Below are 16,300 nucleotides of genomic sequence, written 5' to 3' on the forward strand. Positions count from 1 at the left end.
AGATTAATAAAAAGCATAGTATATGTTTATATGGACAAACTTATTTTTCTAACAATTCTAAGTATTATTCTCGTGATGACACGTGGCTACGAAACATGTTGTAATACTCCATGATTAATATATAGAGGATAGATAGTCATGCTAGTGAATTAATTGTATTTAACTTAATTTACTACTGTACTTTGTATTTCAGTTAACTGGTTCAGTATTTGGTTTATGGTTTATTTTTGGTTAAACATCTAAACAGATTAATTACATAATGGTCCCAATGCTTATGTGACATTGATATCTCATGCTTTTAATGGGTTTTAGATTTATATTTTAGCTCATTATGATCATTCTAGGTTGCATTAAGGTCTTAATATTGCATTTACATGCATAATTGCATAAACAGGGTCTAAAGTGCACACTTGAGAAGTTTGGGGCGAAATCGCAAGGTTGTTCTTTCAAGTTATGGAGTTTGTGGCTAATTTGAAAGAAATCCGAAACCAAGGGACCATCTTGCAATTACACGAGGGCTAAATCGCACAGATGAAAGATTGGGGTTGATTTGAGAGGGTGTGTCCTTATATTCTAAAGATGGGGGCCATTGTGTAAAGAATCAGAAGTTCAGGGACCTGTCTTGCAAATACTTGTAACTTCTCCATTTGAGAAGATCGAAGCTTTCTCTGTTCAGAATCTGAGGCTGATTCCCGACGACGATGAAGAGCACGGCCACGCGGTGGAGCTGAGATTACGAGACCGAGGAGGAGCTGTGATGGCCTGAACGCAAGGCTCCGTGGTGGAGAAAGGTGGCAGAGATGGAGACTGAACGCCATGGTGGAAGAAGCTCGGTTCTGGTTACGTCACGGCGAGGAGGTGAGCCAGTGACGACGAGGTAGTGTTGTAGCGGCCATGGAGAAGCTTGAGACGAAGAAGACAAAGTCCGAGCTCGAGCAAACACAGCGGATAGAAGCAGCGGCTGGGAAAAGACCCATGTCCCTGTTTCGTATCGACTTCCTGCAGCGACTTGGTGACACCGCTCGGAACAAAGCTAGCTCCGGCGCGGACAAGATTTTGAGCTGTTGACCGGTTTATTCCGGTTTGACCCGGTTTAATTCAATTAAACCAGCACGAGTTTGGATCTCCTATATAGAGTTTTAGACCTAGAAACTTTATTTTTATCTCATTTTCTCTAAGACTTTGTCTAAACTTGTAAAAGGTTGAATCTTTCTATAATCTAAGGAAGTACTTCATCTTATAATTGTGTTTCTCTTGCTCATTAACATGATTAGCCTTGATTCTTACATGGGTTTAAGGTTTCTCATGGAGATTATTGAGTAGACATATTTTGGATTCATGGGTTAAGGTAGATTAGGGTGATTAAGCTAGATCTAAGGTGTTTTAGTATAGATCCATCTGGTTCCTTGATAGTATAGTGCTTTTAATGCAACTCTAGAGTTGGCTTCTCTAAAGTTGAGCTTTAGGCATTTCATACCCGGAAGGTGTTTGATGAAATGCCTGAACCAACTCTCCTAAGCTTTTAACATTCTTTACCAAAGGAATTTGTTGTTAAAGGTGTTAAGATGGCTAGTAGATTTGAGATTAATGATTACTTAGATAACATTCAACCAAAGGAATTTGATGCTTGAGTTCTCTAGGTAAATGAGCATTCATCTAGGGATAGAGTTTGTTTAGAATTGTGTCTAGGCCTAAGATAGATAGATTGGTTGAAAGTTGACACATTTAGATTGAAACTTGATCACTTTATATCAATTATCCTTACCCATGAATCCATCCTTAGTATTTGAAAGTTCTTGCACTTATTTCTTGATTGGATTTGAGATCACCTTGTTTATATTTATAGGATATTAGCTTGTTACAAATCATCCATCTTCTTGTTTGCTTAGATTAGGAAAATTTATGTATTCTTGGTGTTATAGGTCACTAGTTCCTTGTGGATTCGATCCTAAAATGCTACAATGACATACCATTCGATTGTGGTATTGTTGGCACATTAGGTTAATTGGTGTGTGCTTAAACGTGTAATCAGACATTAAAAACAATTTTGTTAAAAACAACAATAAAATAAGAGTTTTTTTCAAAACCAACCTACAATTTAAAGTCAACCCTAAAACCAACCTTTTTTTCCATTAATATTCACCTTTGAAAGTTCCAAACCCTCCTTATGTTTTTGAATTATTTACAAAAGTGTCATTGTTAATTATTTCGAAAATGGGAAAAAACCTATTACACACTAAACATTTCTTCTTATTTACAACAATGTCATTATCATTAATTTTTCAACCACCATGAACCACCATTTTTGAGCTTTTAAAAGCTCAAAAATTCAATTTGTAACCACTTTTTCTCTTTCTAAACTAACAAATCTTCATTTTCTCTCATTTTCTCTCCATTTTCATTTAAAAACTCCCATAACTTCCATTTTTATAATCTAAACTTTCAAAATTTCGAGTTTATTCAGTTGTAAGTCAATAAAGGTGGTTATTTTTTTTTTTGTCATACTTGGAGCTTGGACGGTGGTAAAGAGTAGAAACGAGCTTTACACTAGAAAAAGGTAACTATTCACTCGGTTTTCGTCATTTTTTAGATTTTTGGCGCGATAGTAGACTGTTTTGTATGTCTACGCTTATGTGTAGACTTACGATGCAGTCTACTTTTCAACGCACAAGTTACTTTTGCAAATGTCGAAAATAATTATTTTGTATAATAGACTTCCCTAGAAGTCTGCATCTTAACCTTTGAAAATAAAAACAAAAAAGTAGGTAGACTTACTAAGAAGTCTACGTAAAGAGGTTAGTTTTTGAATTTGACCTAACTTTGGGAACTTTTGACTTTTCATAATGGATTTCACCGGAAGTCCACATTATGTAGACTGTTTGGGAAGTCTACAAAAGGTCAGTTTTGTATTTGACCAAAACTTTGACTAACTTTGATTGCGTTTAATATGTTAGTTTTGTATTTGACTAAAATGTTATAAAGTTGACCAAATCAAACGTAGACTGCGTAAGAAGTCTTTTATTTTATTTTGGTCAAATGCAAAACTAACTTCTCGAATTTGAGAGTAGACTTTAGTTGAAATCTACTTGTATAGACGTTCATCTCAATCTATTTGTAGAAAGACAAACTTGGTCAATTGTAAAAATTACACTGTTCTAAAAAATTAAAAAATATATACCGTAAAGGAAGTCTACTCTTGAAAGTCAAATCCTGGTTGAATTCTGGTTAATTGCAAAAACTAATTTTTTCAAAATGTGGACTGAAAAGAAAGTTACACGTATAAAATCACAACTTTTTTTAAAATAAAAAATACTAACCCATGGATTTTTTAATTGCAAAAACTAACCCAAATTATAGACCTACTTGAAAGTCTACAAACGTAAACTGAAAAGAAAGTCTATTAGTATGTAGATGGAATATAAAGTCTACATAGAAAATCTATAAAAAGTGGATTTGTGTATTATTCGTAATGTATTTTCAAGATTTTTTAGTTTGACAGTGTGTGTTAGTTAATACTAACGGTCTCGAACTATTTTGAAAAGATAATTTTTTATAATTATGAAATTATCAACATTTTGGTTTCAGTATCTAGTTAGCTAATAAGTGTAGATGTCTTTGTAAATCTACTTTGTAATATTATCAAACATGAAATTTTTCTTCGCTTATTTTGTACACGTGGTGAACTTGTGCATGATGGTTGTACACATGATGAACTTGTTGAGATGTAACAAGAATATTATGATCTCGACAAGAAAACCGAGATGGTGGAGCTAATGTATTCCTTACGAGACGTAATTTTAAAGCAAATGGGTCATGATACTCCTCCTATACATGATCGACAAGTACAAAACCTGATAGAGTTATGTATGACGCATATTGTACGCCTTTGTGTATCAAGACAGTGCCAAGTAGACTACAAATTTTTGGTTTGACAAGATGTTAGATAATAAGTGTAGACATCTTTGTAAGTCTACAATTGTTGACTGCTGTTGAAGTTTATGTCGTAAATACTATTAAAAGTACATTTGTGTATTAGTCATCATATTTTTCATGATTTAATAATATTACAGTGTTAGTAGTCTTCTTCTGCATTTTGTTGTTTGAAGTATACACTTGAAACTTATTGCAAAATTTTTTGATTAGTTTTACTCTTCAAACTTCTTAAGAATTTTGTATAGATTTTCTTCTTCTCACATGTGTGTTAGTTATTGTTTTAGCTTATGAATGTTTTAATTGTTTGGTTGATTAGAGTATCTTGTGAAAAAAATGATAGCTAACAAAAATTAATAATATCATACAAGTGAAACACGACTAAAAATAATACAATGTTATAGATTATGCATCATATAATTATTTACAAATGAATATTTTATTATGATAAATTATTACTAAGCCATTTATTAAAAAATATTTTTGAACGTGTTTGATTTTTCATAATCTTGATGCCTGAAATGAAGTCTTGAAAAAAAATATCTGCAAAATAAGATAAAGTTATGAGAAAAACATAAGATAAAAAAAAATTAAATAATATTTTAGTAGACTTTTTATTAAGTCTACTTAAAATTTATGGTTTGTAGACTTTAGTTGAAGTCTACTAGCCCTCATTTTTAAGTAGACTTCATTTATTACTATTTTTTCTTATAAATTCTATTTTCTAAAAAAATCAGATCTAAGACTTTGTGAGAAAAAATTTAGATCTGAAAAATATATGCATTAAAAATATGAAAATGAGTTTAGATCTAAACTTTTTTAGAAAATAGAATTTATAAGACAAAATAGTAGTAAATTAAAGATATAATTTTATTTAAATATAAATACAAAAACATATATTTAAAATATATAGATGTAATTCTTACATTTTTGGGTGGAGAGATAACAACCATGGAAGAAAATACGTGTAAAATAAGATAAAATTATTTATAAAACATAGGGAAAAAAATTGAAGTCATATTTTTATGGACTTCCAATGAAGTCTGCTCAAAATTAGTGGCTTAGTATACTTTTTTTTTAAGTCTACTAGCCTTAGCTTAAAAGCATACTTCATTAGAAGTATACATTATCTAATAATTTTCAGATCTAAAAAAAGATGTACATGTTGAAATGTGAAAAATAGTTTTAAATCTTAAAATACTTAAAATATAGAATTTGTAAGATAAAATAGTAGCAAAGTAAATGCACATATTTTGAATCAATAACTTTATTTGAATATGAACATATAAATACACATTTAAAATTTATAGATTTAAAACTTACATTTTTAGAGGAGAAGATGAAAACCATGAATGATAGTACCTATGAAAACAAGATAATATTGTAAGAAAGACATAACATAAAAATACAAATTTAAAATTTTCAGTTCTAAACTTCATATTAACCCTTGTATATATATGATTAGTTTACAGTTTCACAAAAAATATTTTTGTACATTTTAAAAATTAATTTATAAGATCAACTTACGACGTAGACTTGTATTGGCATCTACATATATGTAAACTTTCATTTTTACGTGTAAGAATTTCGAAGGACAAAATTGTAAAATAACTTTCTGTTTTTTTGTTTGGTCAGATATATAGTACTTTTATTACTTTTAGGTTAGTATTGCATTTGATTGAATATGTGGTCTAATTTTATGGTTAGAATCAATATTTGGATTGGTTTTGGCAAAAATCCCATAAAATAATGAGATGTATTAAAAAGTAGGAAGAATTTGTGAAACTAACCAAGATCTCAATAACCATGAAGAATATAGCACTTATAATTGAGAAATTAAATAAATAATTAAATCACTGTTTTTTTTCAAATTTTTACCTTTTCCACAACAAACGGAAGATTGTTATACCATTTAACTATTATTATGCTTTCTTTATATAGTATAGGTACATAATATGATAATAGTATAAGATATATGATATTATATATTGATAGTTTTTAAGTACATTAAAATTAGACTGAGCAATGAATACAAATTATGTGTAAACAGTACTTATAATTAATCAGTATTGATATAAACGACTGAATGCATGGCAAGTTTTGAAAATCTGTTTTTAAAGAAAATAGTATAAAACTAGTAAGAAAACAGTACATACTTAAAATATAATCAAGAAGGAGATATATATGATTTATGAGCAAATGATAAACATATAGAATAAAATGACAGTATACTGTATATAGTACAGTTGAACAAATTTTAAATTATTTATTTATATTTTTCTGGAAAAGTGTATAATAAAAAAAAAATTCAAATCATATTACATGTAAAAAGAGATGAAACTTATCTAATTAAATTTTACATTTGATTAATTATATAGTTTGAAGAATTTTAAGCAAGTAAGATTCTAGGAGGAAGAAAGACACAAAAGGATAGAAAATTAGGATAAGGACAATGTAATATATATTGTAGAAATGATGGAGCTAAAATTTTTTGGATAGTTAGTTAACTATAATTTTTGTTTGATATACAATGCAATTTCCATAAAAAGTAATTGTCAAAGGAGTGGATCCGTTTGGAAAAAGAGAAAATTTGACAAAAGAGTGGGTTGATTTCACTAATTTTATTGGATACACTTGTTATAATTATTAGTAATTTAGAAAGGCTTTTGATATTCAATTGGAGTCATTTCTTCGCTCTCCCTTCTCTCTTGCAAACAACTCATGCATATTAACTAGGTCTCTCTAGTGACCGGTGTCACTACCGGTACCGCGAGAAAGCCCATTCTTTTGCTTGTTGCAAAGCCTTGGTCTTCATAGTGTGCTTGCCTTGTCTTTGGCTTGGCTGGGGCTCCGGTTTCTTGTTCCAAATATTTGGGGTCCGATCTGGGGCGAGATACCCCAAACCTACCTTAGTTCTCTCCTTTCAACTCACAATGGTTTTGAGATCTCTAGTTAACCGGCGTTTGTGGTTCTGGATTTCCTGGTCTTATATTCTTTGGCTTGCATGTCTGCTCTGAGGACAATGGGCTGAGATCGAGGTTTGAGGCTGGTGGAGGCAAGGGCGGATCCAGAAAATATTTTAATGTGTGGCACATTATATATTTATAAAATCTTATTATATAAATAATATAATTTAAATAATAACTTAATTTATTAATATATAATTAAAATTAAAAATTTTTAAAGAATAATTATTTTTAAAAAAATCACTTTTAAAAACTTGAGTCAATTAATAAGACAAACATGTTTTTATATCAAATAATTTTTATTGGTTATTTTAATATGTATTAAAATAAAATTAATAAACTAAAACTTAAATAAAATATTTCTTTTGGAAAAGGTAAAAGCTAATATCAACGCAAAAGAAGAAAAATAAATCTTTTTCCATTATATAGCAAAAAACAAAGAAGAAGAAAGGACTATTAGTTCGAAAATGAAGAAAGGGAAACTTATTTTATATTAATGTGAGTAAACACATTAAAGTAAAAATAATTTGAAAAAAAAACACTCAGGGTGCTCGAACATGGGTTGGATGTGGCACCCTTTAGCCATCAAACCATCAGAGCTGACAACATCAATATGTTTCTTTCTTTATATTAGACATTTACTATGTGGCACGTGCCACACCCTCTCAAAGGGTGGGTCCGCCCCTGGGTGGAGGTTTGTGAGGTGAGGCTTCGCCTATTCCGTACCCGCAAAGCCTGTTAGGTCTGTTGGCTACTATTCGCGTTTCGTCAAGCCGGATTTTCATTCTTTTCTGGTTCGTGGGGCTTATCGTTTCCTAGTGTTTTTCTCGGTTTCACTCTCCATCGGAAGTTTCTCCTCCATTCAATTGGTGGTCTTTTGCGTTCCGCTTTTGGCGATGTTCTGCAGTGACGTGGTGATCCCCTTGGTGGTTGGCTCCAGCTCCGGTTTTGGTTATTATTGTATTTTCTTTTATTTCTTTTCTATTTTCCAATTGTGTTGTAATTATTTTTTTTTGATATGAAAGTGTTTTATAATTTTTTTAACTGGATTCAACTGACCCCCCCCCCTCCCCCCTCGAGCAAAGATAAAGGACATTCCGACTTGCACACGCGCGCGCACACACACACATTGACCTTGAGCTTTCATTCCTATAAACACTTTGACTCATGTACACCTCCTTTTTCACTAGTTTTAGTCTCATTTATACTCGAAAACATTTGTAAGTTGTAAACCTTTTGATATATGATATAGAAAAAAATTCATAAATTACCTCAACTACATTTCGCTAAGCTTTTTAATATCCAAACTTTTCATTACACAACTAATTACCTAAACCAATTCGTTTGCACATTTTAACTCATAAACTTTTAAGACTATGCCTATTTTAATATTCAAGCTATGTTTATTGAATCTAAATATTAATAAGTTTCAAATATTTTTTTTCTTATATATCTAAAATTCACAAACAATTCTTAAAAAAATTCTAGTTTTATTTTAAGTTTTAGAAATAAAAGTAACTAAATTATTCATGATCTTCAATTTTGTGACAAAATTTTTAATTTTTAAATATCAAATTTAGTTTGTGTTTAGAAATAGAAAAAAAATTCCTTTTCTCCATCAAAATTATTATTATTATCTAAATTTAATTTTTTTCTTCATAACTTAGTTACTCTCTTTCCTAAAAATAAAATAAAAGGATAAATTTTAAAAATTTTCTTAGATTTTGAGATTTAAGAAAAATTTTAAACTTATTAATATTTTTGATAAAATAAACACATTTTGAGTATTAATATGGCACCTTTTATAAAAGTTTGTGTATTAAAATGAGTAAAATAATTAATTTAGGTACTTAGTTGGGTAATGAAAAAATATGGGTGTTAAAAAGGTTAACAAAATTTAGTTGAATTAATTTTATGGAATTTTACCTATAATATATAATCTAGTTTCGTCAACTTGAGTCTGATTACATCGTTGTTGTTTTAAAGATATTGTTGTCAACAAGTTTTTTCTTCTCTTATTTTACAAACAATCACTACCAAATTCGTAGTGTGAGTTTTAGGATACACATTTTGACGTCATCTGAAGGGGCGGGGGAGATAAACAAAAACATTCTTGCTAAGAACACCGTTTAAGGTTCATAGGCACGATCATGGATCCCTCGCTCACGACTCCCGTTTCCACCAAACCACAGATCAATTATATCAATCTCCCTAGATCTGACATGAGAAACAAAACCGACATATTGCCCACAGAGACTGGCAAGCCGATTTAACTTGTACAGCAAGCCTTCCTCAGATGGCATCAACACCCTTAAACACCTCGGGACATCAATTTTCGATTGTCAAAAATCATGGAAATGATCCTAGTGCTCGGACCTTTACACCGAGACCGATATATCCCTTGCTGATAGCTCATACTTGGGAAGAAATGGATGACCTGTGACATATTCTCACCATTCTTATCATAAGTCCCATAGGCAAGAATTCGCTTAGAGAACTGTAGTTAGTCGCCTAGAGCAATAAGGGATCTCGCAGCGCATCAAGTAGAAGTACACGAGTCGAAGTGATCAAGTGTTTGAGGAACCGATCTGAAGTTTTAGATCATATCCCCACATATCAAGCACAATCATACCACCGAGGAACTCTAAATACTCCTGAGTTTCATAGCATCAGATCTGTATGTTTCGAGGTTGGAGGAACATCAGGGACGGCGCCTCGATCTGGAACAATTCACCATAGCCTGAGCTTTAGGGGTTGGACGAAGTCCAAACAAGATATCCTAAACACAAAAGCCCACTAGTTCGTGCTCCAATTAAGTTAACTTAGCACAGCCCGAACAACGACGACGCGAGAGTTTCCAAAGCTTTTGGAGATTAAAGATGAAGTTGGTGACCGTTGGTATCCTCTCCGTGATCACTCTTCACCGCCAAGGATCAAAATTTCCAGAGACCTCCACATGAAGAAAACCTCCTTCTTCTTCGACTACTCCTCCTCTCTTGCAGGTTGCCTTGGTTTATGACAGGAACTCCAAATCACGAACTTCTTTAACCGCCAAAGAGCTTGAAGGATCGAAAATAGATTATGTGTTGAGAGTTGAGACTAGCTTGGGGAAAAGTATTTGTAAATTTTGATTTGATTTTTTATCGGTTCCATTCAAAAATTGAAAATTTCGGATATTCGTTACTTGACGAAACAAATGATATACAATATCCGTAAGAAAGAAAGCAAATCCCAAATAGTGATATTTGTAGGAACGGATATCTAATCTGAGAAGTTATTTACCTATATACTAGGTGATTTTCCTGTGCTCATGTACATGTATAAATACTTATAAATTATTTAAATACATTATAATAGATAATTCATAATTTATTTTAGCTTTAAATGATTTTGCAATTTATATTGCAGCTAATATGTATGATTATTATTTTAGTTTAGTTTAGGTGATCACCAGCCCCCTTGGATGCCTTCAGCAAGCTCTCCGGCTAAGCTCTGGTGGACGGTCTTTAGGCGCTAGTCGGGTCTGTCTCGAGGTCATCCGGATACCAGGATCATAAAAAATATGTATGATTTATTTTTTCCTACAGATTAAAAATTTAATTATTTTTATTTGCATTTAATTTGATTATTAAATTAGATTGTAAATATATTTAGTAAGACTATGTACAATTTAATATATGTTGTTTTGATAATAAAATAGTAAAAATAAACTAAAGTGTTGATCGATTTAAAGTTACATAAATGAATATAACAACGATAGCCTTTTGAAACCACATGCATATATATACGTTATACAAAAAACTTAATTGAGATATTTGGTTAATATCTCTATAATATTATTTGTATGTATTGATATGTTGAGTCATTCTATAATTTCTATGTATACAGAGTATTACTATAAATAATAATATATTATTCTTAGTTAATTTTTTGATTTTAAATAAAAGAACTAGATTTATCCAATTACTCATTTTATGGGTATATTTTATTACATATTTTCTTTAAATTAAGATACAACTATTTTTAATCTCTTTCAGCCAAATCTAATTATTTGTATTCATTGTATTAGTTTGGTTTGTCATCTTAAATTTGTAAGTATATTTTTTATTTTTTTAATAACTTGGTATATGTAAATTTCAAAAATAAAAATTTTAAAAGTAATGTGATGATCGGTACAAAGTTGCTTAAAAATATAAATGATAATTTTAAAATGAAAGAGTATTTTCTTTAGTTTAATATCAAGATTATTTTTGTAATTTTTCTTAATGAAATCACATCATATATCTAATAGTTTTCGTTTAAAACTTTATAAATGTTTTCTTTATTATACATGTTATTTGGAAAATTTTAAAAAGCAAACTTCAATATAAAGAAAAGAATTTTTTTATTCATTAAAGATATCATATTTTATGTAACTTAAATTATGTTTTGTAATAACTTGACAAATATATTGATTCAAGTAAAATACATCTAACTTTTAAAATATGTATTATGTTGTTTAAGTTTGTTTTTAAAAAGAAGATTAATTCTTTACTTCAAATTCAATATTTTCATGTGAATTTTTTTTTTATATATCACATTATATATAAAATCAATTTATTTTTTAAATTTTATAAATGTTCTTTATTATAAGGTTATCTTAAAAATATAAAGAAAATGGAAACCTAAACAAAAAGAAAAAGAAAAAATAATTAATTTTTAATAATGGAAATGAGATATATTTGATTCATTAAGAGCACCACTGTAATTAACAGCCGTTAGAATTCACGTGAACAAGCATAAAACTATCTTCTCAAATAATATTATAAAGATACCTATATTTAAATAATTATATATATTATATTTTCTGTAATTTTATAATAATTTTATTTATAAAATTGATTATTTTAGTTATTAAATTTTGAAAAAGTAAATAACTTTTTTGATAATAAAATATTATTATTTGAATTATTTTTTTATTTGTGCAGATTGAATTAGATATCCTGTTAATAATATAAAATTTTCAGGATATCCGGACATCAAATATCCGGATAGCTGAATAGTTACGAATGGAATCAAATCAGATGATTGATTATTCGACGAAACGGATTGGATCATGAATACTTCAAAAAAATCCAGATATTTGATTCATGTCCATCCCTATTTGAGACGTCAGCCATAGTAGACCTTATTCTGCTTAATCTAAACTCAAATCCATTAAAGTTCTCCTACCATCTTGATTCACAACTATCAGTAAACTCCACACAAAACTCAATTTATTGGCCATAAGAAACATGGAAATTTATAGTCAAGTGAAAAGAAAAAGCAAAAATGATGAAAGGAGAGAAGGAGAAAATGGCTCATAACCATGTGATTTTCTCAACTGAAATTTGAATAAGGTGGTTATGATCAGCCTAGCCGGAAAACATAATCTGATCATAGTCATAATTTATTATCCGATTAAAGGAAACAAAAGTCTGCAACAGAAAAATAGAGCTACTAGTCAGAATATAAAATCTGATCAAAATCATAAATAAATCGAATGGATTAGGGTTCAGATTTCCCCTTGCATGTGGGTTTTGTTTTTGAAAATAATACAAAAATGACGTCGTTTTATCTAGTCAATGTTTTTTATAAAAAAAAAATCCATTTTTCCAATTTTAAACCAAACCAATTTAATTTGCCATATGTCAGCCACATCATCACCCAAAGCTAAATAAACTAAATTGATTCCGGTTTCAATGTAATCGACCACATTTCAATACTCTGTGTTTATAATTTAAAATTGTACTGATTCATGTTCTTTTACGCTTGATTAAATGTTCATGTATGAAAACAATGGAAGAGAAATTAATGGTGGAATTAGCCATTTTCCAGAGATATGGATATGTTTCTTATTATTAAAATCAAGAAAAATATTAATAGGGAAGAAAGAAAACGAGTAAATTTCTTATTTGAGAGATTTTGAGATTCCATGAGAACTTTAGTGTCCAAATGTTATTTTTGTACTGGCTGCATTTTGAAAACTAAACTAAATTTATATAAGTAAATAAGTTTTATTAAAAATAGAATATTTTACTACAGAAGTAATCAAATTGGATCAGTGATCAATGTGGGTTGTTATCGATGGTTTTGTCCTAAATTATGTTTTACATAACTTAACGGAATAATTGCCACCAAAACTATCTATTTCTGTATCATAACTTTCATAGAGTTTAATTTTGTATAAAGTTACACTTTCATTCTATATACTCCCTCCGTTTCATTATAAGTGTCACTTAGACACTTTTCACACATATTAAAAAAATGATTGAAATGTATTTATATTCTCATTAATTACATCTAATTGAGCAATAATATTTGAGATAAACAAGTTTATTTATAGATCAATGCATTTTACAATTAATATTCAGCTGAAAGTAAATAAAAATTGTATCAGAAATCTAAAACGACACTTTTTATGTAATAAGAAAAAAAAACCTAAAATGACACTCTTCAAAAAACATAGGGAGTATCTATCATTTAAAAGTTAAATACTAGTTTCCCATAATAATAAATTTTGAAACTTGTTCTCTAATATAATGGTCTAATCAATTTACACGTAAGCCGAGTTAATATAATGGTTTACCATAAACCAAACATACTTAACCAGATAAATCCTAAACTATTTTAAATCTGACCGAACATGATTTCAGACCACATTAAATTTGAATTTAACCATTTCACCTTTTGACAGCTTCTTCTTCACCCCAAAAACACATGTTAGCTTTTTGTTGGTCAATGGTGGTATGAAACTTGACATGAAGTATATAAAAATTGAACTTTTGATTACCCGTCCTCTTTATTTTCCTTCTTCTGATTCCACCATACCACGTTTTGTCTACTACCTCTTTGAGCCGCGTTCTTTGAAAGTAGACCAAAGAACTCGAATTCACAACATTACCAGAAATCCAGACGTAGATTGTTAATGAATGAATGAAGTCTTATATGAAATTTGGATACATAATTAACTAATATATAAAGAGTTAAAGTCAACCCACTCATCTCCAATTGGTTCTAACTTCTAAGTTTAAAGGCTATGATAAATTCAAATTTCATATGGTATCAAAACCACCCAATGATAGGCGATAGCTCCCGCAGTTGCCATGCATGAGTGTGAGGGTGTGTGTTAATAAATGAATAGAGTCCCACGTTAGTAATTAGAAAAAGAATTAACTAATATTCCATATGTTTCATATTAAGTGTCACTTAAGTATTTTTTTTTGTTGATACATAAAAAATGTCGTTCTATAATTCTAATGAAATTTATACTTACTTTTACCTCAATTCTAAATGTAAAATGCATTGACTTTATAAAGAAAATTATTTATCTAAAATGCTATTGGTTAAATAGATTGACATTAATAAAAACATAAATGCATTTCAATCAATTTTTTAATATGTGTGAAAAATGTTTAAATAGTACTCTTTGTGAAACAGAGAAAGTATATAAAGAGTCAATCCACTTATCGCTGCGGACTGGTTTTAAGCTGAAATAATTCAACGTATGTAGAGAGACACCTGGGAGATTAGAAAACTAAGCATTAGAGAATAGTGAGAGGAAAGGCTTGAAGAAATCAGTTGTCGTCGGTGTTGAAGCCATTGTTCAACTCTGAGAGAGAAATCTCAAAGTCGAGAAGATAAACAGAGTGATCAGCACACATAGAATAAATCACAAAAATCACACACAAAAACATATGAACTAGAGATCAGCCATTTTTATGGATGAATAAGAAATTAAGTGTGGAGGTGAGCTGGCTGAAATAAGATTTGATTTGGTTTAAGATTAGGTTGGGTCAGGATTTTTTTGTGGTCAGGATTTTAATTGTGTTTATTTGGTTAAATGTGTTTTGATATAAATTAAACCAAATTTAATTCAGATTTATGTGCAAATTAACTTTAAACTATAATTTGAAACTGGACTAATATGCATGGGTAAATTAGTTTTTAATTTTTAAATAATAGATAACTAAAATGAGAGCTTAACTTGGTGTCGAAGTAGTGCTATATGAAAAGTTCTTATAGGGAAGTTGATCATTAAACCTAGCTAAACAGGTAGGCATCTTACACATCATATACATATGTCGTGGAACTAGCTCATAAGGAAGGGGATCACATGACCCATATGATTTCTTCTAAAAATAAAATTTACTTATATTTTCTTTCTAAAATCTGATAAAATATCAAGTAAATAACTTATTGACCCCTCCCAAAAAAAAATTCAGCCACTGGATGTAATCTTTAAATTTGTTATATTATATATTGTTATTAGGTTCCTTTATGTAATCTTTGATAGACAACTATATAATCTTTTGATTCAAAAAAGTAAATAGGAATATATTAATATAGTACAAAGGAAAACATACTGAAGATAGTGAAAACAAATAGCAAATCGTAAAATTAGATTTTTCATATCTAATCGATTTATCAAAAACATAGTTATATATAATCTGAAATAAAATTTACCATGCTCTGCTTTTTTTTACGTCAAAAACGTCATTCTATTAATAAAACATGAGGTGGTCTGAGTCAAAAAAGTCATTCTATTACTGAAACTTGAGGTGGTCTAAGTAACCAAACCGGAATAGAACAATCAATAAAATGTAACTCCCTATGGAAAGATCTCGCAGGTTTTGCTAAAAAGTCTGAAATTTGATTGCGCGCTCGTGGAACGTGAATGATGTTGAAATCCGGGAAGCATATCTGTAGCGTCTCTATCCTCTCCAATTCTGTCGTAAAACTTAGCCAAGCATGAAGTTTCTTTATTATTGCAATCAGCTCCTTACAGTTTGTCCCAAAAGTTTGGCATGGTGAATGTTAAAGCATGTTCTCTATTGCCCACCGCAGTGTTTCTACTTCCGAATAAAAGGCTGATTCGCGTCGAGTGAAGTTTCTTGTTCCCATAAGTTGAATATTCCCCTCCCCCCTCCCCACTGTCCATCCAGTCCCATCCACAACTATTAAAGTGAGCAGAGGCTGTCCAAGACCCATCTAACAAGCAAATATTACCCAAACCTATGACTTGGGGTTCTTTAGTATTGTTATCTTGTACCACTGGTTGTACCACTTGGTTTGTAACAAACCATGCTTTGCATTTGCTTTCTACATGTCGAACTAGCTCCAAAGGATCTCTGTCTATCCCCCTGAAAAGTTTGTCATTCTTAGCGTTCCAAATATACCAGATTATCCAGTGATAAAGATCCTTGTCTTGTTCTGGCTCGATAATGATGTTTTTCCTCCATAATAGGTATTTCATATTTGTGTAGACGTTTGGTATTGGAAATATATCTGGACTTATTGGAATTCATGATAGGGACCAAACTTGTAAAGCTGGCGGACATTCGAAAATGGCATGGGTTACGGATTCTTCTAGTTCTCCACATCTT

This window comes from Brassica napus, chromosome A1, assembly GCF_020379485.1.
Source record: "Brassica napus cultivar Da-Ae chromosome A1, Da-Ae, whole genome shotgun sequence".
In the NCBI taxonomy this organism is placed as follows: Eukaryota; Viridiplantae; Streptophyta; class Magnoliopsida; order Brassicales; family Brassicaceae; genus Brassica; species Brassica napus.